This window comes from Manacus candei, unplaced genomic scaffold, assembly GCF_025592945.1.
Source record: "Manacus candei isolate 608988 ecotype Guabito, Panama unplaced genomic scaffold, ASM2559294v1 h1tg000011l, whole genome shotgun sequence".
In the NCBI taxonomy this organism is placed as follows: Eukaryota; Metazoa; Chordata; class Aves; order Passeriformes; family Pipridae; genus Manacus; species Manacus candei.
Window position 1 is genome coordinate 14,661,669 of NW_026138059.1, and position 28,000 is coordinate 14,689,668.

Sequence of the window (28,000 nt, forward strand, 5' to 3'; positions counted from 1 at the left end):
CTGCTCTAACACTCCCTTTCCCAGACAGACAGGGGAAAGAGTAAGAAGGAAAACAACTCACGTACTGATCAACCAACCAACCCTCCTTCCTCCTCAGGAGCTTTGTGGCAGCATACAAGTCAGTCTAGGGATGCTGCAACAGATTGCATGGGTGGGATCTCAGCAGTTCTTTTTGCATGAAATAGTTCTAGGTCATGTGAAACTACAACAAATAAAGTAACAGTAGAAACAATTCTGCTAAGAATTAAAAGGTACCTTTCCAAATGTATCAGGTACCCTTCAAATTTAATGATTTTGAGACTAACCTAAATCAGGATTGATTATGTCTTTAAACTCACCTTCCTTTCAGAAGTAGTCCATTCCGAAACCAGGAACTATTGTTAATGTCATTATGTACCTCTCTCAAGTCATGACACATTTGTAGAAGGAGGAGCTTAGGAAAAAAACCAAGAATGCATACTTTAAAAATGAAAAGCTATGCACAAAGAAATACACTATTTAAAATCAAAACAAATCCCCCCAAGTTCCCAAGGAAAAACTTACATTTTCAAAACCACGTTCATTTTCCTCCATTTTTTTGCATATATTAACCAACACAGTATTTTTTTCGTACTGTTTTTCTCTCAAAATATCACTCTCTGTTATTAAAAAATTGGGCTCTGAAACTGAGTTGCATGGGATGCCATCTCAGTTTTGCTAATGCAAGTGCTCATTCCTCCCGCTTACTTTGGACAACAAACAAATAACTGGGTTTCACTGATATGAAGCAATATATCTTACAATTATTGGCATAAAAATGCATTTACAAAATAAATTTTATGTGCCTGGACAGTGGAAACTACATATTGGTTTCAGCTAATGTATACATATATTGTCCATATGGCTATAGGTTTTAAGCCTGTCCTGAAAACTCACAAATATTTTCCAATAAATCCTCTCTGTTCTTTCTAATACACGATTTTTTTAAATTTTTATTTAAAAGCTAAATATTTTGAAAGCATCAATTATACATATTTGAGGACTATACTGTACCCCACTGTGAGCTGTAGTTCATCTATCCTGATTCCTCTGACCACTGTTTTAAAGAAGATTTCTAAGCACAGTTCTAGAGCCCCTGGCACAAGCCAGGCTGTAAACAACTGTCTCATTGCTGGATATTTTACCAACATGAAAATTGCTAGTCTCCTTTGAAGTAAAGCAGAAAACTTTTCACTGGAAATGATTTTGCACATGAAATGTAAGTTAAATGGTACTCACTGAAGTTACTGCACTCTGACCTCTTAAGTTTGCATGAATCATGGCAGTAGGTTCAAGGGCTTGAAAAACATCTAGAAGGAAGCAAAATTCTTCATTAACTGAATTCCACAGTCCATGGGAATGCTGTAAATTCCCTCTTTTCAATTTCTATACTATTCTGAGTTCCCTTAGCACCTGCAAAAGAGTTCACAACACTTCCCTGAAGTGAAACCTGCAGGGAGGAAATTCACTTTGCCAAACATCACACTAAGAGAAAGAAACAGGCACCTCCAAAGAGCAATTCTGAATAGGAGCAATGGATAACCTTTTATAGTAGTGTCCCTCTTTGGCATAGGAGTCAGATTTAAACATTTTGAAGACCTTCCTTTCTTTTAGCATTCTCTATATATGGGAAGACAGAGAGACTACTGTCTGTCTTAGGGAGATGCCTACAATCTGACAACACAGAATGAGTAATATGTCTCCTCCCCAAATATATTCTAGTAATATAGACTATGTTGCACTTTCATGGCTTTAGCTGAAGATACTTTCACTGGTTAGTGGTGATATTATGAGAGTCTTTGTCAGTGGAGTGTAAAGCAATATCACACTTTCCTTTACAAATAGAGTAAGTGTTTCCTCAGGCATATTTTTTTTTCTATTGAGATTTAAATAGGTGTTTAATTGAATGAAAAATGAAAGAGGAGAGCACATTATAGTGCAACCAAGTATGTCCCTATAAGAATTTAATTCTAGTCTCCAAAACCCATGTGAAAAGAGCAACCATCATCTACAGTAATATTAGTTCTTGAATATTCCTCTTAAAAAATGTGGAAGGACTGCTCCGCAAATGCAAGTTCAAACACTAAACATCTTGATATAATCCAAAATTAACTCACAGTGATACAGAAAAGCAAACACTGAAGACCTATTTTTACCCTAATCATTTGGGACATTGCTGACATGAATAAGAGGATCCAGCTGCACAAAGTTTTTCCTACCTTTCAGGCACTGGTTTCTTTAGTAATATTGGGTTAGAGTTCCCTGTATCCTTATTTTGCTGCATAAGTAAAAAGTCTAAGTTCTAAGCAATCAGCAATTTCATTTAAATCAGCTTATCTGGGAAAATATTTATTACCAAATAAAACATTGCTAGTAACAAAAGTATTGATCCTGCTGCTCAGGGGCATGGTTTCACAATGACATCCCTCAATGTAGCTGCTAGTTGAGAGCTCTTGGCCAGAAAAAAGTGACCCTGACACAGTAAATACATCATGTGGGTTAGACAACTATGTTATCTGTATTATGCACAAGTGTTTAGTGCATAATATATTAACTGTACATTGTTAAACACATAGCAATGGAAACTTGCATCTAACCATGTATGGTAAATTGGAGTTTATATTTCAGTTCATTTGCAAAGTATGGGAAGAGGAAGAGCCTACAATAAACACTTGTCCACTTTGTTAAACATCATCAACAAATGATTCAGCAGTGCAACTCCTATTTAAGGGCATGTACATGTTTTTATGTACAGTCTAATGACCGAACAAATTCAAATAAACCAGGGGCCTCTACACACTTCTCTTGTCTCCTGTCACTCTTCTCACTGGTGCCCACATACAACTGCATTGATCTACTGCTGGGAACACCTATTGTCCAGGGTGTGATTGCTTCCAAGCGCAGTAAAGCAAACAGTGTTATCACTCAGCAGAGAATACACTTTGCCCATAACAAGTATTTAAGAATCAACAAGAGGAAGTACTTTTTCACACAACACGTAATTATATTTTGGAACTCATTGCCACAGGATGTTGTTAAGGCCAAAAGCATAAATGGAGTTAAAGAAGAGATTAGACAAATTCATAGAGAAAGGGTCCACCAGTGGCTATTAAAATATGATGGTCCAGATGCTGTCTCTAGCTTAGGAAATCCCTAAGCCATTGATTGCCAAAAGTTAAGGAGACAGGGACATATAACAGCAAGACAAGGCTCAGTGCTGGTGTGTTATTCTTGTATGAATACTTAGTAAAAAAAATAAATAAAATAAGACATATAGTATACTCTGAATCCCACCCTACCCACAAACTTCTGATCTCAAGGTAACCAAAACTTAAAAAATTTAACAAAGATCTCATGAAGTTGGTGGAAATAGGTAGATCAATAGAAGAGAGGTTTTTTTTTAGTGCCTCAAAGCTGCAGCATCAGTTCAGCTTTTATTAAATATCTACACAAGACAAATATGTAGGAGGTTCAACTGCATTGAAACTGTTTGCAGAACTATGTGCTACTATAATTTATAAATACTGCATAACTTATTACAATGATTGCAACCGAATGAAAGCTATAGTGAAGTATAATGAATACTTAACATTCAACACAGGAGAAACCCTAAGAAAAACTACCCTTGAAACAATAAGAAACAAATTTGTTTACATTTGATAGTAAAAATTAACCTTTTGCATTGCCATACATTTCCAACCACATACCACAGGGTCACATCTGCATCAAATGTTCTACTCCCTCTCTTTGAACTCCTTTGAAAGGTTTCCTTGGTCTTTTTAAAGGAGTGTAAAAATGGCTTCAGACAACTAATTCATGATCTGTTTCATTTCTTGTCAAGACTTCCTTCCACATTATTAAGAGAGACTCAATATTTAGCTAAACAAAACAATCATGTTGGAAAAAAATTAATGATTCATTTGAAAAAAAACACGCTGCTTGGCAAGAAGGAAAGGAAATTAATAGGACACAAAGGCAATAACTGAAGTACTTACTTATAGAAACAAGCCTGCATGAATGTCAACACTAATTCCTTATAGTCAGCACACATAATATGAATTGTATTAACTCTATGTGTGTTGTACAGTATATATGGTAGAACACTCTAGACCAAAACATTTGAAACAGTCAATGTTGGTTCATGACTTAACCTTTTATCCAGGAAAACATCATCTTGGCATTCCTGAGAGAGCTAGAGAGTCTATAAAAGATAGAAATAAAAATCTGTCTTGTTAGAAGTTACTGCCCTTTTGGGTAAACCCTAAACCTGAACACAAAGCATCAGTATAGGAAGACTACAATGCTTGGCTGGGAAACAAGCATGCCTGTGGGATTGACTCTGCCTCCAGTATATTTATTTCTGAGTCTCAAAATTTCTAGCCAATAATGGTCCAAACCCACAATTTCATCTTTTAATATTACATCAGAAGTGTTTTATATACTGCCCAATTTATTTTATAAATAGAAATAAATCAACAAGAGCACCCTGAAGACCAAACTTATTACAAATGGCTCAGTTCTAAAACTTTTGCTTGTAGTCGCAATGAGTTCAATAAGGTAGTTGAGTATGTTTAAGTGTGAAGGCTCAGAACACCCTGGAGAAAATGAAAAGTGGATAATTGTTTCTAACATATCATTTACATGTTGTGAGCTATTCCCAGTTGTCCACAGGGATGTCACTCATTCATTCCTTCAGACACAGAGAGGTAAGGAGTCTGGATAATAACCTGACATTCAGGGAATACTGAGCACTAAGACTTGCTTGAGATAGCAAATATTTAAATTCGTTTTACAAAGTAATGAAAATTACATCTGCTATTTGTCAATAGAAAGGAAAGTCTTTTAGTGGAAATTTAATAATGAAACAATTTTAGGAAAACAACTGCCTCAGTGCCTAAAGGGCTCAGTGAATGTATCACTGCCTGTGCATGAGGTAGGCAGCTCAGATAGCTGTGGTCTCCTGCCAGCATGAGCTCCCTTGCCCTTCTACACGGCAAAGCTTCCATCCCCACCCAGTTGGTTAGAAGGAAATATTTGATTAAACCTCAAGTCCATTCACTCCTTAAAGTTCAGCAGGCAGTACTTAGGGGAAACCACACGTCACTGAGATAAATATCTCTTAAGATACTTCCATATCATTTTATATTGATTTCAAGAGAATCTCTAGCTGAAGTAAAGGTGTATTAATTTTAACTTCTCCAGCAATTGTATGATTGCCTGATGTAAGCCCACTGGAATCTTTCCAACTGCTTTAATATGTCTGGAGATAAAATACATCAGCTGAACTGACTAGGTAGTAACACTGGGGCAGATTGCCTGGGACTTGAGATGAGCCTGCCATGAGTTCCCACAGCTCTTCCCCCAGACAGTTCTCCGACTAGGAAACAGCAACAGCTATACTATGTTGCCTTTGGATAAGGCAATAAGGCTGTGACTACTGTGTGTATGCTGTGAATTGAAGGCTTCCTTATGATAAGTGTTTGAAGGATAGATTCTAATTATTTTCCAGGAGCTTAGGTTAATAGCATAGATGAAGACATAGGAAGAAACGTCTAAGTCAGAATGTAAACCTGATTTACATGATTCTGTTTCTCAAGATATCTTTCTAAAATAAAGGAAAACATTTTCATTCTTTTTCAATAAAACAAATAATTCAATTAACTTTTCCTCATACAGGCATCCAGTGCCATTTGGGATATTCATTGTGGTCTTGGAAGCAGAGGAGTGTTCTTTCTTTTGGAATAAATAATGCATTTAAGATAATCTAATTCTGAATTACAAAGAACAAATATCAGAGCAAAGTTTAAGTAATCAACACTATCATAAATAGGTAATCTCATCATAAATGCCATTAATTTAATAGAGACATTCCTGAGACACATACTAGAGAAAAACTGAAGTACTGCCATCTCTACTTTCCAGCATATTAATGTTAAACCTGAAAGAGAATTTCAGCAGAGGTGATGTCTCTCATTGCTGGGCTTACCTGGCCAAATATTAAATTTTACCCAAATAGTCACATAAAACAGTAGATCAGGTAACACCTTCAACACTTACAATATGTTTTAATTGCACCCCCAAGAAATCTTCAGTTAATTACTGAGTGCTCAGTTCAGGCAAAGTCATCTAATGTACAGGTCGGGTGTGAATACGTAAATTACAAGGTGAATTCATCTTCACTAATAAGGAAAAAAATGTAAATTATGAAATTTTTCAGCCTGATGGACCTCTATACAAATATTCAAGCCTCTATGTACCATCTGCATCTGTAAACTTCTTTCAAAATTTTTCCAAATAAGACTAAATGCCACTGAATTTTAAACTTCTAAAAGCTTACGTCCCTTTTGTAAGGAAATGGTTATTTTAAAATATTGTAATAGTTCATTTCAACTGTGCTTGTATTCCTTTTTTGTTTGTTTGTTTTGCATCCCAGAGACTGACTTTAAATAAATATTATAGACTACTGTTTGGAGCATTTATTAATTACAAGCCCAAAGCCTTGAAATCCAATTATATAAAACATTAAGCTATTAAAGGAGGGCAACGAAGATGGTGAAGGGCCTTGAGGGGAAGCTCTGTGAGAAGCAGCTGAAGTTACTTGGTCTGCTCAGCCTGGAGGAGTCTGAGGGGAGACCTCAGTATGGTCTTCAACATCCTCAAAAGGGGCAGTGAAGGGGCCAGTACCCATCTCTCCACCCACATGACTAGTGACAGAATGCAAGGAAATGGCAGGAAGCTGTGTCAAGGGAGGTTTAGGTTACACATCAGGAAAAGATTCTTCACCCAGAGGGTGGTTGGGTGCTGGAACAGGCTCCCCAGAGAAGTGGTCACAGCACCAAACCCGTCTAAGTTCAACAAGCATTTAGACAATGCTCTCAGGCACATGGTGTGACTTTTGGGGTGTCCTATGCAGGATTAGGAGTTGGACTCCATGATCCTGATGGTTCCCTTCCAACTCCACATATTCTATGATTCTACAGTAAGATATTTTCAAAGAAACACACCTGTCATCCTCTCAAACTGAAGCAGTTGTTAGCATGATAAGCTGTAATCATTCTTACAAAAGTCACTGATCAACATTAATTTTACAAAATAACTAAATAAGTTTGGCATCTAGATTTGAGAAACCTTTTTTTTTTTTTCAGGCACCTTACAAAGCAAACTGAGATATAAAGTTTGCTTTAAAAAGGATTCTTCCCATTGTCTTCAGTCTGTTTCTGAACTAAACTATGTGAAGTCAAAGAGACACGATCTTGCAAACTGACTTAAACTGGAAGACAAGAATTAATTTCACCTATGTACACGCTACCTTCATGATCCTGAATGTGTCCTTTGGACCCCCTAACATCTGTCTACACTAACAGCACCCTCTACTGTATACTGGCTCCAGCTCCACAGGTCCTTGTGCCTGTTTATATACAAGCCACTCTACTTCATACTAGGCACATCATGGACTTTTGCCCAGACTACATTTTAGACTTCTGAGGTCTCTTTTTTATTCCAGGAACTGTTTTCAGGCTGAGGTGAAAACCTCCAGTGAGGTTACCCAGTAACATACACATAGGTGACAATATTGTGGAGTTCTGTGATTGCATGCCCTCCCTCAGACACAGGCCTTCAGTCAAACTGTCTTTTGGTGGTCTGCATGACCTCTCTCTGAGTGAGAAACATTTTAACTTGCAAGAAGAAAGCCATGCCAAATGCTGTGCATAAGGGAACATGTTCCACTCCAAAACAGATGTTTTTTAGCATGTGTGCTACATTATCTCTAGATAATGTACGAGAGCCATGGAGAGAGTCATACTGAGAAGGTAAGTGTACAGTACATATGTTTGCCCCTGTGGGCGCATAACAATTGAAGATCACAGTGTGATCCTATAGAACATCAGCTCAGTTTGCCAGGAAACTATTATATTGCAATGGATCCTTGAACCTTGTTAATTTTGCAATGTAGAATGGAAGAAAATTACTCATCTTACTCATTGCTTCATGGAAATGGGCAAAACCAGCTAGCACTTTTAGTTAAAATAAGGTTGGGGTTTTTTTCTTCTGTGAACATATGTATCACCAGCTTCAGGTTCCAGTTACACAGATCCATTAAAACAGGATACAAAACTAGAAATAAAACTCGTATAAATCCACCAAATTCTGACTGAATCAAAGTAGGTTTTATATAAATATTTTTCCCAAACTATAAATTATTCTAAGGTTTGAACCAAATCCAGTTTCCAGAATACTTAAAGGTTGGCCCGAGCTTGATGGAACATGACCAAGAATCACCAAAAGATTGGCAAAACCTAGGGAACCTAGTTTGAGAATAAAACAGAAGCCGAAGCCCAGAGTGGTTCATGCTGATAAAGTGTCAGTGTATTTCACTGTCACTGAGACAGTGACTGCCCTCTCCCCAGCACTGTACTTGCTTCTTTAGCAGATTGTAACTTGTGTACATCTGAAAAACATTAATGGTAAAGGATTGATGAATGTTATCATAAAATATAATGTTTAACCAGAACAGGGTAAAAGCATTCATATGACAAAAATGGGATTTATTGCAGTTATGATTATTTTGGTTATGAATGAAAGTGCCACGTTTGGAAACACAAGAAAACACAGCACATCTGGGATCTGAGGTACTTCTCTGTACATGGCACTTTTAATAGACGTTCCAATTCCACCAGTTCCCACAACTCCTTCTGCACACAGCTCTGATTATCAGCAATGCTGCCCTGCTGCAAATCAGGTGACTGGCATATCTTTGCTGCATAACACAAGGCAGTTGGACATAAAAATCTCATTTTCTGTAGGTGTGAATTCTGTTAATGAAGTACTTGTGTTCCTGACCCATTAATATCTAAACAGGTCCTGAAGACATAGTGTAGCTTTAGTAATGAACTGGGTCAGATATTGTCTAGAATATCTAGCAATTAAATGGCACTTTTTAATTATTAGATTAGAAAAAAAAAACATAGGTAAGTACACTGATAGTAGGCTAAAAAGAGGAAAGTAAAGGTAACAGAGTAATTCCAGAGTGTAAATTTAACCAGAATCTCTGAAGTTAAAGTCATGCACAAGTCATGGAAATTGCCTGTTAAGGACAGTTGGAGAAAAGTGTGCATATAAGCAGAGACTCTCTTTAAAACAGCCTAGTAGTCAGAAGGGTTGGTTGTCCAGAAGTCCCTCTAATTTGGAAAAGGAATGGAGTCACAGCCACCATTTTAGTGTGAGTTATTGTCATATATAGCAACATCACCTTCACCTTTCCATCATTATGTATCCTTGCACATCTTTGAAAAAAGATATGAAGTCATTTTAATGCAAGAAGAGTTGACACAGTCTCTTAAGTTTGGACAGAGATAAGAAAAGGGAGATGTTCCGAAGATCTATAAACACATGAAATATGTGGAGAAACTGAATAGAGAAGCACTACTCACTGTTTTTCTTAGTATAATAATCAGGGAGTACCTAATTTATTTACCAGGCAGAAAGTTTAAAACAAACATAGGAAGTAATTTTTCACACATAATTAAATTACATGCAAAATTAAACTGTAGAACTCATTATCACAGGATGTTGTGGAGGTCAAAAGCCCAAAAGGTTCAAAAAGGCATTAAAAAATTCTCATGGAGAATAGATCTGTCAGAGGCTACATAGCACAATAGTCCAGATGAGACCCACAGTTCAGGAAGTGCTTACAATCACTGATCATCATAAATGAAGAGCTGACTCCTGGGAAATGAGCAGGTTTAGCATACTGTATTTCTATTAAATTTATATTAAGTGTCTGCTACTGGTCATTGCAAAGTACAAAATAACAAGCATGATAGACAGATGATCTCATTCAATATGGCATTACTTCTTTTATGCTTGCTATTTATATGAATGAAAAATAAATATGGAGTGATTGCCATTTTGACTTGGTAGAATCTTAAAAATAATTCAAGTTGATTAAAAGACAATACAAGGTGCACAGTAATGATCAGATCCTCCCTGGAGCACCATGACTAGAAGAGTTCCAGTTTTCCTCTTGGTTAAGAATTCAAGAGGAAAAGACTATGTTCCTTTTATGCTCCTCCAAAGAAGCATAGTTTGAAAGACCTATGTATTTCTCTAATTCCACATAATCAGCTTCCAGAAGTATTGTATGCATTTTTCACTCTAGTAGTAAGGAACTGACAAGTTTTCTTATCCTTATAGATTGCATCATCTAAATAATTTTCTTTAAAAGCAAGTTTTCTTCAAAGATCCTGATGATATTTATGCAAGTTGAAAAGAACAAAAAAAAAATTGAAGAAACAGACATTGCTGCATATTGCCATTAGTACAGGGAGTGTTTCAACTGCAAAGCAGTATAGTTATAACTACATGTTCAAAGAAGACAATCTACATGAGCTTAGACCACATCAGCTTAAAATACAGTCCAAGGCTATAATAATGTGTCTTAGCAAGGAAATTTCCAGTTCTTCTTACTATGTTTAGAGAAAGAAACGCTATGTTTTAACATCAGGCAGGAAAGTAAGTTTCCATAGGCAACAGCCATAGCAACAAGTTACAAGATGCATTTTGGTAGCCAACACATATGGTAGTTCTATTAGCTTGGAGATTTCAAGAAAAATATCACTAAAGATCAGCTGCACACAGGAGCTGCTTAATTTTGTGTCAGCTACATGTACTTTTTTCCAACTCAACAAACTGTGCAAATAATTTGGCTAAAAATTAGATGGTTCCTGGCAATTTTAAGTGCTCAGAAGAACACATGTTAAGTAACTTTCTAGTTTGTTTTGCCCTCAATGTATTTGAACAATTAAAGAAAAAGAAAAAAAAAAAAAAAGAGAAAAAAAAAGAAGATGAAAAATAGTAAGGGTTAGAATACATTGGAATACATTACAAGTAAATAATCTTCAGTATTAGCTAACAACCAATTCTGATGAGTGAGGTTATATATAAGTTCTGAGGACTTGGATGACTGTAACTGTGTTCTGAGATCACCTTTTGATTTTGATAGGCTTATGACATTGTCTTGTTCCTTCATGGTTAATTTGGAATATTCTATGACAGAGTGGAACTATGATGTAAATTCTTGCAAATCAGGTAACATTCACTTTGGTTAATAATTAGAGATATCAAAAGGAAACCAAAGCTTTTTGCTGCCATGTCACCAGCAAATAGTTATACTATTAGAACACCAGCTATTGCTTTGAACAACAGTAGCTATTAGTTTCAGAAGTAGATCTGAGTATCAACTATATTTTCATTTGATATCCTGATCTGACTTCAACAAAGCTAAAGCAGAAGGGAACTAGCTGTACAGAACTCTAAGCAACCAAAAGCATAATTGTTCAACTAGCATCAAATATGAGAATGATCTAATTGAGTTTGTATAAGCCCACAAAATACAGATGTTTGTAGCAGATCAAAAAGCTAAAGGCTGTTTTGATGCACATTTTTTACAGGAACATGTGGTGTGTATGGAACCCTTCTAGTATAATTATTACTTGCCCATGCCCTTCTTATTTTCTTCTTCTCTCTCCTCTCCCTCAAGAATAACATAGCTAGAAAATTAGATTTGTGTGACGGAACTGTGCCCTCCAATGATGCAAAAGGTCAATAAAGTGAAGCTTTCCCAATCTATCATCTCTGTTACTCCTGCTTAATTGGTGATGAGTGGGTTTATAACATTTAACTCAGTTTTTCTGTTCTACTCTTATCTGTTGCTCCTGAGTATCTTTTCTGGTTTGGTTTCTGGTCCATTCATGTCTGAAATGTATCCAGTATTGCAGCCTCTTCATCAAATTACAGGAATCTATAAAACATCTATAAAAATAAAATTACAGAATATGGAATATTAATAAAACCCAAAATTTCTGCCATCACATGAAATAGGAACCACGGTCCATAACTAAAGGGTCCTAAAAATTTCTGATCTTATGGTTCAGCAGCTTGATCTAACTTCAAAGTTGGCTTTAATTTCCAGTTGACCCTTCTAGACACCAGATTACTTCCAGAGGTCCTTTCTAATCCAAACTACTCAATGTTTTTCTGTTCTGCAAGCTAATTCTGGCTACTAGCATTCACTAGACCTCCCAAATTACATAATTATAATACCACTTATTTGTATGCATTTTCATAATCACTATCTTGTAGAAACATACTCTAGGCTCCAATGAGCATTTTTTCTCATCATAACCACCCAAAGAAAACCATGGAAAAAGGTAAAGTGAAAAGGTACAGAGGAGTTTCCTGTCAAAGTTACAGAACAGGAAATTGAAGATCAAAATAATATGCAAGGACAAAAATGATGGGTCCTCAATGTTTTATTGAAGGCATCTCTTTGGCAGATCTTCCACCGCTTCTGTGCAAGCTGTGATCAAACGGATTCCAATAAATATAAGGATCTCCTGATGCAGACTTTTGAAAGACTGGGTCTTACATCCACTGAAAGTCAGAAAGTAAAGGAAAAGATCTGTGGCAAGAAATATGTATTTGCTCGAAGCAGAAGAAGATCTGGAAGTGTGAAGGCTCTTGCTTATCTAGGGAATCTGAAGCAACTCCACCAGGAGAGAAGGAATGTGTCTGCTCCTCAGGCAGGAAATGCTGCTTGCTTAGTCCCAGCAGCCAAGGCCAACAGCTGATAGCTATCTTGGTGACCTGCTCGGAATCTAACCTAATTATTTAAATAAAAGCCCTAAGGCCTCTGCTTCTCCTTTGTTGTGGCTTATACATTTCAAAGGGCAGTACTTCTGGGACTCAGTGCTGAGGAAGCTGGAAGAATGATCTGCTGACTTGTGAAGTATCAGAAAGTACCACTGCAAAGGGCCCTGAGTTCACTAACAGAAAAGCTGCCGGGGCTCATCTGAATCACAGACTACTCCACCACATTGCTAACCCACATATGGGCTGATGGTTCCTCTGGGACTAAAAGTGAGTAGATCAGAAATCACTAGAACCAGAGGCTCACATTATATTCTCTTCAACTCTTTCGTAGGTATGAAAAGGCTAGACAATGACTGACCTCTTTTGGATAATATGACATATACACATGCTTTCAGGGATAGAAGGGCAAAATAAAAGCAGTTAGCAGAGGAAAGAGAAAATATACCCTGTTTATGTGCATACCTATTCTGGTAGCACTTTGGCTTCCTTCTTTATGCTTCAAAGGGACTGCTGTGTAGACATGGTGCAACACTCAAAAAGAAAGGAAAGAAACTTTTTGGATACAGTCATCCAAAACTCTTGAAGAAATTTTAGTCACTGAGGATTACTGATTAAAGTGGTGTAAGAGTCAGAAAAAAACCCAATGGTAATTTGTCAAGTTGCTGAATATCTTACATACTAAGCTTTGCATCCAAAAGCAAGGAACCCTAGCAAAATCTGGAAGCCTTCATATTATGAAAATTATTACCTGATTAGAATAATAGAGATTTATTGGATATAGCATTAACAAAGATTTCACTTGTTCAGAAATAAAATACAGCAGGAAGATGATTTGGGTGTTACTCAGAAATACATGCATGCAGGATTTAAGGAAGAGGGAAATAGCAACCATGCTCATGATAAGGACAACAGTGATTGTCCACAGATACCTAAAACAGTAACAAGTGGACAAAAGCTTTTGTGGGGGCAACCAGTGTAAACATCCAAAATAGAAGAGCAGGTACTAATGAGAGCTCTAAAATAGAAAGGGGAAATTAACACTCCTATACTAGTTAGCTAATGATTTATTAACTTTCCCAGGCAAATGGGTTAATGACTTCTCCAGATGGCGAGGTCAACTGGGATGGAGCTGGCAATGTCTAATCATATGAACTGTCTTGCTGTCTAAAATCTGGTGCCTATATGTACAAGCTCACTGAGAAGGTCTTTGGAGTGTTTTAACTTCTGAACTATACCTGGCAATTATATGGGAAAACATCAGTCATCATGCCAGGGAATTTTCAAGCTATTCACTGACAAAAACATTCACTGGCAGTATTTCACTTTCTAGTACAGATGTAGACAGAGAGAAGGGTTCATCTTGCCTGTTTTTAACATAACTCCAGTGTAGATGCTACCCCCAACATAGTAATCCTTAGTACTCAGGAAATGAAAACAGGCATTTTTAGAAAGGATTTAATCTAGCCTAATTTGGACATTTACATTAAAATCAGAAAAAAATCACACCCTATTTCTCTCTTCTGACAAGCTCAGATACAAAAGCCTGCAATGTTCATCTCTACATATAGTCAGGCGAATTTCATACAGAGAAGAAATGATCAAAGTGCAATGAGCAATTCTTGGTAACAAAAGAGAAAGGTTGTTATATTGTTTTCCTAAAACGGGCAGAAGTGAGTCAAGTATTAGAAGGCAACTCTTGTTAGGGTGACCATGAAATTACCAGGTTATCACTCATCGTATTTATTTCAGACTATTCCTGCAATTTAGCAAAGCCATTTTGAATTGCAACCATGTTCTCTCTAACCTCTGCCAGTTGTCCCTCTTCTGAAAAAATCTTGGTTTTTTACAGTGCCAAGTACGCATTACACATGAAAATTTAGATACTACGCCAAGGGAAGAGCTGATTTGACTTCACTGATAGGCCACCTTAAGTGCCAGCTAACACAAACATTTTTTTGACTGAAAGTCTCTGTAGAATTTTGTATCCGCCTCACTGTCCACCATACTTCCTATTTTGTTCTTGACAGTCCTATGGGGGGGAGATCAAAAGCCTATATAAACAAGCTGTATCATAAATGATGTTTCCCCTTGTCCATTGTACTACTTGCTCCCAAGAAGAGTATTAAATTTCTTTGAGATACTGACAAGCAATGAGTTGCATTTTTATCAATTTACTATTTTCTCAGCAAATAGGATCCACTCAAAACTACTTTTCTTTCTATGTTAAATGCAATTTCTTTGCCTTTTGCCAGTTGTCCAGGATTCCTTGGCCTTCCATGAGTTCCCCAAGAAGAGCACAATGAATCAGAAATTGCTTCATCTTGTTCCCAAAGTAAGCTCTATAGTCTCATATCATAGAACCACAGAATCATAGAATCATAGAATCAGCGAATCATAGAATCATAGAATCATAGAATCATAGAATCATAGAATCAGCTGGGTTGGAAGGGACCTCTGAGATCAAGTCCAACCCTTGATCCAACACCACTGTGGTTACTAGACCATGGCAATAAGTGACACATCCAGTCTCTTCTTAAAAACCTCCAGGGATGGAGAATCCACTACTTCCCTGGGCAGCCCATTCCAATGTCTGATTACTCTCTCTGTAAAGAAATTCTTTCTAATATCTAACCTAAACCTCCCCTGGCACAACTTGAGACCATGCACCCTTGTCTTGCTGATAGTTGCCTGGGAAAAGAGACCAACCTCCACCTGGCTACAACCTCCTTTCAGGGAGTTGTAGAGAGTGATGAGGTCTCCCCTGAGCCTCCTCTTCTCCAGGCTAAACAGCCTCAGCTCCCTCAGCCTCTCCTCATAAGACTTGTGCTTGAATCCCTTCACCAGCCTTGTTGCTCTCCTCTGGACTTGCTCCAGCACCTCAATATCCTTCCTGAACTGAGGGGCCCAGAACCAGACACAGAACTCGAGGCGTGGCCTCACCAGCACCGAGTACAGGAGAAGAATCACTTCCCTGGACCTGTTGGCCACACTGTTCCTGATCCAGGCCAGGATGCCACTGGCCTTCTTGGCCACCTGGGCACACTGCTGGCTCATGTTCAGCTTCCTGTCAATCCAAACTCCCAGGTCCCTCTCTGTCTGGCTGCTCTTCAGCCACTCTGTGCCCAGCCTGTAGTGCTGCATGGGGTTGTTGTGGCCAAAGTGCAGGACAAGTGCAGGACCTGGCACTTGGCCTTGTTGAAACTCATCCTGTTGGAATCAGCCCAACTCTCCAACCTATCCAGAGCCCTCCTGCCTTCCAGCTGCTGGACACTCCCCCCCAGCTTAGTGTCACCTGCAAATTTGCTAATGGTACACTCAATCCCCTCATCCAGATTATCAATAAAGATAGTAAACAGAACTGGTCCCAACACTGATCCCTGGGGGACACCACTAGTGACCGGCTGCCAACTGGATGCAGCCCCGTTCACCACCACTCTCTGGGCCCAGCCCTCCAGCCAGTTCCTAACCCAGCACAGGGTGCCCCTGTCCAAGCCGTGGGCTGCAGCTTTTTCAGGAGTATGCTGTGGGAGACGGTGTCAAAGGCTTTGCTGAAGTCCAGATAGACCACATCCACAGCCTTCCCCTCATCCACCAGGCGAGTCACATGGTCATAAAAGGAGATCAGGTTGGTCAGACAGGACCTGCCCTTCCTAAATCCGTGCTGGCTGGGTCTGATCCCTTGTCCATCCTGTAGGTGCTGTGTGATTGCACTTAGGATGATCTGCTCCATAACCTTGCCAGGCACTGAGGTCAGGCTGACAGGCCTGTAGTTTCCCGGGTCCTCCTTCTGGCCCTTTCTGTGGATAATATATTAATCTAAATATTCACTAACTGATCTTTTTTCCTTTCATGTCCCATATTCTTATTAACATTACTCATAGTAAGAATTTTAATAAAACATTTTGTTTAAGCCAAACTTTCTATGAGCATGTTTTCTTTTTTGTCTCTTGAGAATTTTAAGTCTATTTGAATCTTCTTCTTTCTGATCCTACTCCTGTGTACTTTTCCCTCACACTTTCCCCTCCTTTTAGATCATAGAAATATGCCTTTTCCTGCTTGCAGTGGGATGTTTTCAATTTTCCAGTCATTGTAGAATATTTTATATTTCTTGTATCTTACCATATTTCCCTTTTTTCTCTACATCAGTATATTATCAGACATATCCTCAGAGCACAGAGGATACTCCTTATATTTAGAGATAAAAATGACATGCCTTAAATATATAATTTAAGGTATTTTATGCTGCAAAATTAAATACAGAAGAAATATGAAGGGTTTATTGTTAAAAGATGTTATCTGAGACAAAATGCATTTGACTTGGATGATAATACTAATACTTTATAGTATATATGGACTGCGTAACACAGAAGTCTCAAAATAAACCATGGAGAAAATCTTGTTTAGTATTTTCATGCTTTTACATAACAAAGTATGGCTTGGGGAGGAAATAGAAAAAAATACAAAATTTCAAACAAAACAAGACATGGCTACATGACTGCCAAAATCTAGGCAAAAAAAAAAATCCATAAAAAGTAGCTACAGATTTTCTTCAGTACTTAGCAGGACAAAAATCAAAATGCAGCTACAGAAAAGTATAACAAACAGAGTGTACATTCAGTATCCTTGTCAGAATGGAAAAATTCCTCTCCCCTCCCTCCAGATCTCCTTCTAGTTTAACTTGATTGAGAACAATTAAACAGAAGGAGTCTTTAAAAAAAAATAAAATAAATTACTAAAAAGGTTTGCAGGCATGATGGAGAGCTTTTGAACAGCAAGTTAGAATCTTAGCAAATGGAGGAAAAGAAGTAAGTATAGATAAATAGCAGAAAAGGAGAAAATAAAAATATTTCAATTAAGAAAACTGCTTACATAACTAATTCAACATGTAACCAGAGAGGAAAATATACCCAGAGTAAGAGAACAAAAATATTTAATAAGAATGCAGTTAAGAATGATCATTGGAATGCAGTATGTGTGATTTTTCAAAGATTCTCAGCAAGAGCCCTTGCTAAACTGAAGAAAAGAAATTATCATGCACTAAGAGAAAAAAGTCTTCTAGGAGATTAGTAATTAGTTAAAGACAGAAAGTAAGGCAACAATAAATAAAGGGACTGAGACAGCAAGAATCTGCTCTCAAGCCTTTTTTGCTGCTCCATATTTTCAGAATGTATGTGGAAAACGAACAAATAATGAGTTCAAAACTGTTGCCAAGTTCACAACTGTTACCAAGTCCACAGATGACACAGATGCACTCAGGATCATGAAATCTAGGACTGGCTGAATAAGGCAATAAATAGTTTTCACTAGAAGGAGTTACCAGGTAATTAAATTGCCTGAAGATGAAAGCCATTATCCAGTAAGTGAAAGCCTAGGGGGGAAATAATTCCTAAGCACAGATACAGAAAGGTATGTCTGAATTTCTTATTACATCTCAAAGGCCTCAGTTGCTTTATTTGTGAAAACATTAACTCAAAGCTCAGACACAGACAAAAGTCAAAGATTATTTGGAATTACTATAATAAAAGAAGAATATATATCATAACACAGTAAACACAATACAGAAAACATAAAACACTGCATCATGCCATGGCATCCTGCTTTTCAGAATATCATACAACTAGGAAAAGCTCAGAAAAGCAGGCAATAAGGATGATACGGAGAGACTCCTATACAAAAGACCATTAAGAAGATTAAGAACTGAAAAAGAGGTATTTCAGGAAGGATGTGATAGTGAACTACAAAATCATGAAGAGTATACAAAAGCTGAGCAGTTTAACCCACAGATTTTTAGAAAAAATACATTCAGTGAGGAACCGATATCCAGTCGGGAGAAGATTTGGAAGATGGACGAGGGAATTAAACATCTGAGTGAGAAATTGGACAGAAATAAAACAGTCTTTGCTTTTTTCATCACAGAAATGATGCTCCATTGTCCTAAAAATGATGAAGAAAATAGCAACTCCCTTCAGCTACTAAACCCAAGTGGTTTTCATTTAATGTAGATTCTTTCTCATAATTAAATAATAAGTAATTAGATACTTATGTATGGAATTTCTCAGCTAGTTTTTTGTGCCATGTTATTTAAAAAAAGTTTGGGGTGAAGCAGAGAGTAAGGCTTTGGGCCTTCTGACTGCCTTTTAAAATATATCCCACTTGTGTACACATAGGCATCTTATTTGTTTGATTGTAATAGGTTTATCTGCCTTCTTGGCTTCTTCCCCCCACTCCCTCAGCCCCTTCTTTTGTATCTTTTTACTGAAAAAGCTTTGTTTGACTTTTCAGGAATGAAAAAACATACCAGATTGTGAAAAAAAGGAAACATAACAATTTAATGGAATGAATGGAAGAATGGAATTGTAGGAAGAATTTTTTAGGATGGCAATTATTAACCTCAGGTGGAGCTTTCTGTCTTTTATGTGTATAGTAAGTTAGGGCCCTCATTTGGGCCCAGAATCAGGACTTGAACTGGCCAAACCCACAACACATTTTATCGAATGTTTCACTCAAAAGCCTTGATGCTGAAATCTCCCTTACCCAGCCACTGCTGATGCAGAGAGCAGCCCAGACTCCGTGCTGCCGCACCTTCTCCTTTGAAGTCCCCCAAGTATTTAGACAGCAGTGATACTGCTTCTTAAAAACAGATGTGAAGTTGATCTGGTGCCTGAAATCAAGCCCTATCTCCACTATCCATGTGAGGGAATACCAAGAAGAATGTTTTAGCAAAAAACAGCCTTTCTGGCTTCATGACAGGGTCTGTGCCTGGCCCAGATACCTCCTACCATCTCAGGTGCCCCTGGGGTTACCATGCTCTCAGAGCTCCCCACACTGCCCCAGGAGGGGGGCAGAAGCTCCCCATGCTCTCAGAGCTCCCCACACTGCCCCAGGAGGGGGGCAGAAGCTCCCCTGCTTCACTGCATGTACTGTCAGTTCAAATTTGGGTTGTGTGGGAGGGAGTATGGAGGTAGCAGTTTTGGCCCAAAGGACTCAGTGGGCTCCAGCATGCAGGATAGTAGCAGCAGAGAATGTGCCGGGAGTTCTCTGACACCAGCAAAGTGGAGAAACTCGGCACATGGCTTATTTCTCAGCCAGGTAGGTTGCCTGGGCTGGGTTGTCCCCTGCAGAAATCCTGTTGTGACCCTTGTTCCAGGATCCCCGCCGCAGCCAGCTCTGCCACTCGCAATGTCCTTCAAAGCGCAGCAACCCATCTACAAGGTCTGCAGCAGCACCCATTGTGCCCAGGCACTAGGGGAAACATCCAGGAATCAAGGAGTTTCAGCCCTCTTGGCTTGAAGACACTCAAGCTCCCAGCCAAAACACCAGCTTAAAGACTACCTGTGAGTGCTTTCACACCTTGTTTAACTCATGCCGCTCTGTAAACTTTGCACCAGTGTGGGAGCACAACACAGTGGTCTGACTTTTAAGACAGTGCAGCTGGGTCTCTCTGGGACTTTTAAGACAGCACAGCAAGCAATGCAGCTGGGTCTCTTCAAAAGCTGTTTCTGTAGGCAATGGGCATTCAGACGTCTAAACTTCTCTGGGGGCAGCAGTAGTATTTCCACCTCCTCACACAACTTCTGGGTAGGTGCCCCCCAGCCTGTACAGTTCTCTCCCTCCTACTCCTTTCAGGCATATTGAACCCTTCAGTCTCAAGCAGGAATCAAATGCTCTCACCTGTATTTTGGATGAGTGTTTTCAAACGTAGCCCACTTTATAGGAAAGGGAAATAACAATCATACGGGTAGGTATCAAGAGAAAATCCTCACACGTCTAACTTCAGATGTGGCTAATGGGATGGATGTTTTGCTCCCCTCCCCAGCACTGAGGGGCTTTGACAAAGCTGTTATTATACACTGTTTCACATGTACCGCTTTTGACAATATTTATACCACTAATTAGACAGCCACAAATAAATAAAGCACATATACATGTCTAGTTTGAAGCCCACGAGTACTTCTAGGTCTAATAGCCTCAATGAGTTTATTTATCTACTTGCATGTACACCTGTGGTTCACCAAATCAGTGATCCAATGGATAAGAAACAACAAAAGTAAGGAAAGGAAGTAATTTCTGAAGCTTCATATATCTCATAGTTTAGTGACAGCCTCTCACACAAGCTGCATACAGGTATCTGCAAGCTAACCATATACCACATACATATATATGGTATTTCTTTTATATGTATACATATACACCACATATGTGTAGAGGTATATATGTATATATATGTATATATACACCACATAAACGTGTATACATATATATACACACACATACACACACACACATATATACAGGCAGGTATGCAGGCAGGTGAATTGAGCCTCAGGTGGGTGGACTACATGGCTTTCTGAATCTAAATGTATGTGAAAGACCTCCTGGATGCCAAGCTGAGGCCCTCCACAAAAACAAGAATTGCAAAACAGAAATTAAGACAGAAGAGAGATCAACTGATTCCACTTGCAACACAGATGTGAAAGTACAGAAATCCATCACTTAACCTGGAATTTCTCCGACAGTATTAAGGCAAGCAGCTCCTGAAAGACACTGAAAAGCTGTGACAGAGGAAGGGGAGAAAATACCCCTGCTATTATATGTAGAAAGGAAATGAGCAGATGAGGTTGTCTGAAAACAACGTGCCCAAGTGTACAACCATATGTCTTTCTTTTGATGATCTAGCACAGCAAACATGGTTGTTGATCATCAAGGATATGCTGGAACAACTCCCATAACCATAAAATAATTCCCATAAGTATATTTGCTATAAAATTAATTTCCATTTGTCACCACCCAGTGCCCAGTGCTCTAAGGGCACTTTAACAGATGACAATTATTTAAACATTTGTTTTAAACATTTAGATGGAGGAACATTTTGTTATGTATATACAAAGTTCTGCAGGATCCAAATATTTCACTGGAAATTGAAATGTCACTTCTTCCAAACACAGTATTTCTCTACTTGGCATATGGGCACAACAGATGGAGTAAATGTGAGAAATGGTTGTAACGCTGAGAAAAGGTGGTCCTCAATTTTGATGAGTTTAGAACTGACATTAAGGTTTTCCTTTTTGACTTCCTTGAAGTTAATGGCACATACCATTAATGCATACATTGCATAATCTTGCAAGGAATAAATGTTCATATCATATGCATTGACCAACAACCTGGTCTAGTGGAAGGTGTCCCTACCCATGGCCTTGAACACTTCCAGGGATGAGGAACTTTTCTGGGCAACCTGTTCCAGTGTCTCACCACTTACATTATATTGCACATTTTTTATTGCAATTATATTAGACTACATTATATTGCACAATATAAATTATATTGCAGAATTATATTGCATCTAGTTATATCTCTAGCCAGCTCTAACTTGCTTAATAAAAGAAACACTCAGCCTCAGTTTTTAAGCAGTAAAGGAAGGGATACACAGTAAGGGGTTTAAGCTGTATTTGCTGTATGGGCAATGTTAGAAACCAGCTTCAAACGGGTAAAAAGTTTACTTGAGAATGACTATTTCTACTCTCAGATTCTTCCAGCTCTGGTAACAGCCACAAAATAGAAAAAATGCAGTGAAGATTTTCCCTGTTGGTATCTCAGAGCCCCTTCCCATGACAAAAAGATTCTCCAGAACACCAGTTATTTGAGTCCTTCTGTTCAGCACATCTGTTCAGCAACTGCCACCTCCTCCCAGCAGTCCTATCTCACACAACTCAGCAACCAGAGAGAACAATCACACCGTGGTAATGGATTATGCACACAGCTCTCAACAGCCAGGCTACAGGCTGCAGATCTGCCAGTAACTCACTTTATACCTCAAGAAAATATATATTTATACCAAGAAAATACTTGGCTTTTGCATCTCCTTTTTACAGGAGCATTGCAAGCAGGAGAGACTGAAGTAGAAGAAAGATGTGGATAAAAACACAGATAGACAGTGTGATACAGCTTTTAAAAAAGCAGAAATGTAATATAAAAAAAAAGAAAATGAAAGTGAGATCAAAGAAAAAAGTCATTTGCAAATAGAAGGGAAAAAAAAAACCAAATAAAGTATCACTGTATCACGTGAAAGGAAAGAACGAATATATTGTAGGGACCCTGTGAATGGATCCCTTATACATGGATGTCAAAGTAGATAGGCTATGGATATGACCTAGTGGAGGAGAACAGAAAGAAAGAGAGAGAAAGCCATTAAAAATCATGACATTTCTACAGATTACACTTCGGAGGAGATCACCCTACAGATATTACCTGGCCTTTAAAACATAAAAGGCAAAGAAAATCCCAACCTGAAATGAAAACTGTACTTCCTGTTTCTTAGAGTTCACACTGTAACAGTATTAACTGTATAAAATTTATAATTTCAGTGGAATTTGCCTCTCTCACTTGTAACAGTGTCCTTACTGCCTTCTACTCTGCTTAAAAGCTGAGAGTTAACTTCTTCTCTCTTTTATCACATCAGTGCTTCTTCTCTAATCATACTCCCATGCTACATGTAACTAGAAGCGGGGATGAGGTGGCTTCTGTTATTTTCAATCCAGTTGACTCCAGTCAGCAGGACATATATTTCTATACCAGCATCCTGGCTAGATGGTTGCACAGTACTCTCACAGATATAGAGCCTATATTGTCCCAGCTACATATATAAATAAAATACTCATTCCACAGCCAGAAAGATAGCTACATTTTATTAGCTGTTTACCATTTTTTTCAATTGGTCTATAAGGTCAACTAGTTTGCTAACAATTCAGGTGAAAACTAACTCTTCCACAAAGACACTTGTTGAAGGCAAACCTGTCATAACCAAAGATGCATCAAAATTCTCCACACATTGTCTTGTCACAGAGCCATTCTTTGCTACCAAAAACTTTCAACATCTCAAAATTCTGAGTTCTGATAACTGTTTTCTAGTTTACTGCCTTCTCCCTTTCTCTGTTATAGCTGGGAATTTAGTTCAGCTGCATTACATTCAGCAGCAATGTCCCTCAGCCTGCTGGGAATTAATCAATTAATCTCTTGTCATTCTTACCATGTGCAGGTGCAGTAAGAGCTCAAGCTTGTGACAGATAGGAGCAGGAGTCTCCCCACTAGGAGTCACTAGAATGTTTACAGGCATTAACCCATCCCCTTATCAAGCATAGCTCCAAGATACTTCTTGTTAGCTGATCACCATTTATACATTAAATACTGGCTTACTCACCCTTCATCCAGCTTTTAATAAGAAATACAGTAGTCAGAGCTATGCTATCAATTTCTCAACCAGTAAAACTTATTATAATGGCTGCCGCATGAGAGGAGCCCCGAAGAAAAGATACAAGGACTCCCTGAAACAACATCTCAGCCTTGGCCATATTGATCACCATAACTGGTCTACTCTGGCCTCAAATCGGGAGGTCTGGAGACACACCATCTATAACGCTGCTGCTTCCTTTGAGAACGCACGCAGGATCACTCTCGAGGAAAAAAGGCAACGCAGAAAAGAACCGTGTCTTGCAGAATTTACCATCTAAGGAGTCTTTCTGCTGTGCCTTTTGCAATCGGATATGTCTGTCACGTATTGGCCTCATAAGCCACCAGCGTGCCTGTAGCAGATGTGGATAGAGCCTTTCCCAAATCTTCGTTCACGAAGCCGAGCCATGATGACTATCAAAGTATTACTCCAACGTTTCTCAAGCTTTTGCCAGTATGCATGTAATATAAAGGAATCCTTATGGGAATGATGTCATTGTGAGGAAAAATGGTAATAATCTCCTTCTATTTTGAGCTTTATAAAATTTACCTTCTCATGGCAGACCCTGCCTGAGTTTATCCACTAAATAAGTAAGTTTTCCTACTTATTATCTACTACATCTACCTGTTAAAGGAACACTGATAGTAACTTTTAATAGCTGTTTACTTCTGCCAGTTGGTACTTTGTGGGTACCACCATTAGACACCTATGTATGACTTCAGTGGTATGTATGCCTGTTGGCATACGGCAGGCACCTCCAAAAGACACTAGTGTGCACCAAAGGTCTGACTCATAATTTAGCAGTAATTTGTTTACAGTGAATACAAAACAGTAAATGAGTACTGAACTCTGTGTTTCTGTTAGCTTGAGTAAGAATAACTGCCCTTGAGAAAGCTGTAGGCTGCTGGATTCCTGGATGTGAGAGATGCTCTGGTGCAGGGGGGGGGAAAGAAAGTACAGGGGATTTTATGAATGCCTGTTCAGCCCCTTCCACAGGAAGGCAAACTAACTTAGTGTCCAGTACAGATGGCTTTGGATATTCAGTACGAGCTTTATGTGACCAGAACACACAAATCCAGGTTTTTCTTCCTAAGTTCTAGGTTTGTTCTTTTTTTTTTCTAAGAAGTATTATGAAAGGACTTACTGTGTATATAAAAAAATCTCTTTAAACTTTCATAACACAAACACTATTAAGTGCTAGCATTTGCCTGCCAATTTCCAGAGCAGGAGTTAGATAATATCAGGATGGGACAGCTATTATGATCCCTTGAATTCTCATCCAGAACTTTGGTCTCAGCTTCTGGAGATTCCTGGTGCTCATCACTGGCACATTCATCTTGAGCTTTCACTTCTGGGAGGTCTGTCACTTTGTATCTAGACTGTATTTTCTCAAAATTTTCGATAAGGACAAGGAGAAGCACAATTCATTCAATTCATATTATATTAGAATGAAGGAATAAAGTGAATGACCTTTTCCTTCTCCTTCATTTGCTACCCAGCCTACTGTACTGCTTAAGGGTTTTCTTCAGGCTCCATCTTGGCTACATTAGAGGTAACATTCACTCCCACATCAGTAAAAGCCTTGCATACCTTGAAGAATCATGCTCCTGTTAGAAGAGAGCTTTTTTTTCCTCCATCTCTCAGGTAGCATTATGTTTTTCAACAGTTCAATAAAATTATTGATTTGAAACACAGTTTCTAGGTATTACTAGGGTTTTTGCATTATATTAAATATGTGATTTCAGTGTGCCCCAGAGATACTATGAATTTTTTTCATGCTTTAAAAAAGGAAAATCACAAAACAACAGACGAAACACTCTGGAGTTTATGAACTTCCAACATGAGAAAGACATTTTGCAGGCATTATGGACATACAAGGCTGTAACAGCCAAATGGCTAAATTTTCTGATGAATTCTCACCTACTTTTTCCTTAAGTGGAAGAACACTATATACTTTTAAAAGCAGAAAATTAGGAAAAAGTGTCAGAAAATCAATACACAGCGCTTAAGTAGTTCTTTAAGCCCATGGCAGACAACCAAGCTTCCAACCCGCCAATACAGCTTTGGGAGAGCTGGCTGAGTGGCCAGACATCACTTCTGGAAGAACATCTTCTATTGCATCTTTTTCCAAGAAAGAAAAGCATAAAGCAGAATAATACAATACACTGGAATGTCACCAGAATATTTTTTGATAGCAAAAAGCACTTTATGCAAAGGTAGCAAATACTGAGAGGAGAAAGATGCTTGTAAAGAAAAAGTCAGAATCGCAGAGTAATGACTTCCTCATTATAAAAATGCACTTAGATTCTTTAAGATACATATGTAATGTACGCTATAAGAAAATCTTGCTTATCAACAAAACAAATAACTCATAAAATTTTTTTATATTAATTCAAGTTTTAAACATTGCAGTATCATCCCAGAAGGCAATAGTTGTTAAAATACCTCTTAATCCATATTCAGCAGAGACAGTAAATCCCTTTTATTTCTCATCTATGTGTTCCCCCTACAGAAAAAAAGTTGTAGTATCTTTTCACAGTGGTTGGATTCAATCTGTGTGAACTGTAGTGACAGTTCCTGACAGTGTTCATTGCCAAGATAGTCAGATGCCATTAATAAGAAATTCCATTTTAATGCACCTTGAGTTTTCTGAGAAATGAGATTCTCTAGTTCTGAAAGATGCACAGCTAACAATTCTCAGCTCTTCCTCTAACAGGCTGACCAACCTTGATATTTACTGGCTACACCTCAAGCTGACATTGACAATCTGGCTCTGAAGCAGTAAAAGGACTGTAATAGTTCAGTTCTTAAAAGACTAGATTTTCTAGACTAGACCACACAGTCTAGAATGATGGGATGCCATCCAGAGGTACCTGGACAAGCTCTAGAAGCAGGCCCTTTTAAACTCATAAGGTTTAAAAGGACCAACTGCAAGGTCCTGCACCAGTGTCAGGACAACCTCCTGCATCAATACAGGCCAGGGGATTGACAGATTGAGAGCAGCCCTGCCAAGGACTTGGGGGTGCTAGTGGATGAGAGGCTGGACATGATCCAGCAATGTGCATTTGCAGCCCAGAAAGTCAATTGTATCCTGGGCAGCATCACAAGCAGTGTGGCCAGCAGGTCAAAGGAGGTGATTCTGTCCCCTCCACTCTCGAGTAGAGTGGAGACCCCACCTTGAGTGCTGCATCCAGCTCTGGGGTTCCCTAGCACAAGAAGGACCTGTTGGAGTGAGTCTAGAGGAGGTGACCAAGATGATTCATGGGATGGAGCGCCTCTCCTACAAGGAAAAGCTCACAGAATTGGGATTGTTCAGCCTGGGGAAAAGAAGGCTTTGAGGTGACCTAATTGAAACCTTCCAATAACTAAAGGGACCCTGTAAGATAGAGAAAGACTAGTAACAGGCCAAGGGGGAATGGTTTCAAACTGAAAGAGAGTAGGCTCAGATTAGATATTAGGATGAAATTGTTTACTGTGAGAGTGGTGAGGCACTGGCACAGGTTGACCAGAGAAACTGTGAATGCTCCATCTCTGGAAGTGTTCAAGGACAGGTTGCATGGAGCTCTGAGCAACCTGCTCTAGTGGAAGGAGATGTCCCTGCAGGAGGTTGGAACTAGATGATCTTTAAGGTCCCTTCCAACCAAGCCATTCTATGATTCTGTGATTTTAGTCTTTTACTTTCTATTTCCATTTGGATGATTATGATATCTTTCTGAGAATGATACATATACGTACACAATATATATACATATATATATTCACCAAAAAAATCTGCACATGTGGAAACCATCTGTGACATCTGTTCTTTTACTAAATCATATATATATACACAGAGAGAGAGAGACACATCACTCCATATGTATTTACTACAAACCTCTTTAAGAAGATCATGATTCTCAGAGGTGAAAATTGCTGAGCTCCATACAGCAATAAGCTTTCATTAAGAAATCCAGTTCCCACAGTAATACTTTGCAATTCTGCATCTTTATGTCCAAGTGTATGCCTCAGTATCTGCGAGACAATAGCAATCGATGAGCATATTAAAGTGGTAAATGTTAAACCTATTTTATGCACACAGAGATATTATGAGCTGAAGTTATATTAAAA

The 28,000-nt window shown here is 38.5% G+C and overlaps 1 long non-coding RNA gene across 1 annotated transcript; it reads right to left on the minus strand.

The window, feature by feature from the left end:
- Positions 1–340: 340 nt before the first annotated feature.
- Positions 341–27,934, minus strand: LOC127466718 (uncharacterized). The gene is made up of 3 exons (XR_007902831.1): positions 27,768–27,934; positions 1,258–1,328; positions 341–433 (listed from the first exon to the last, which is right to left on the minus strand). It is a non-coding gene; the product is annotated as an uncharacterized LOC127466718 (long non-coding RNA).
- Between the last annotated feature and the right edge of the window lie 66 nt (positions 27,935–28,000).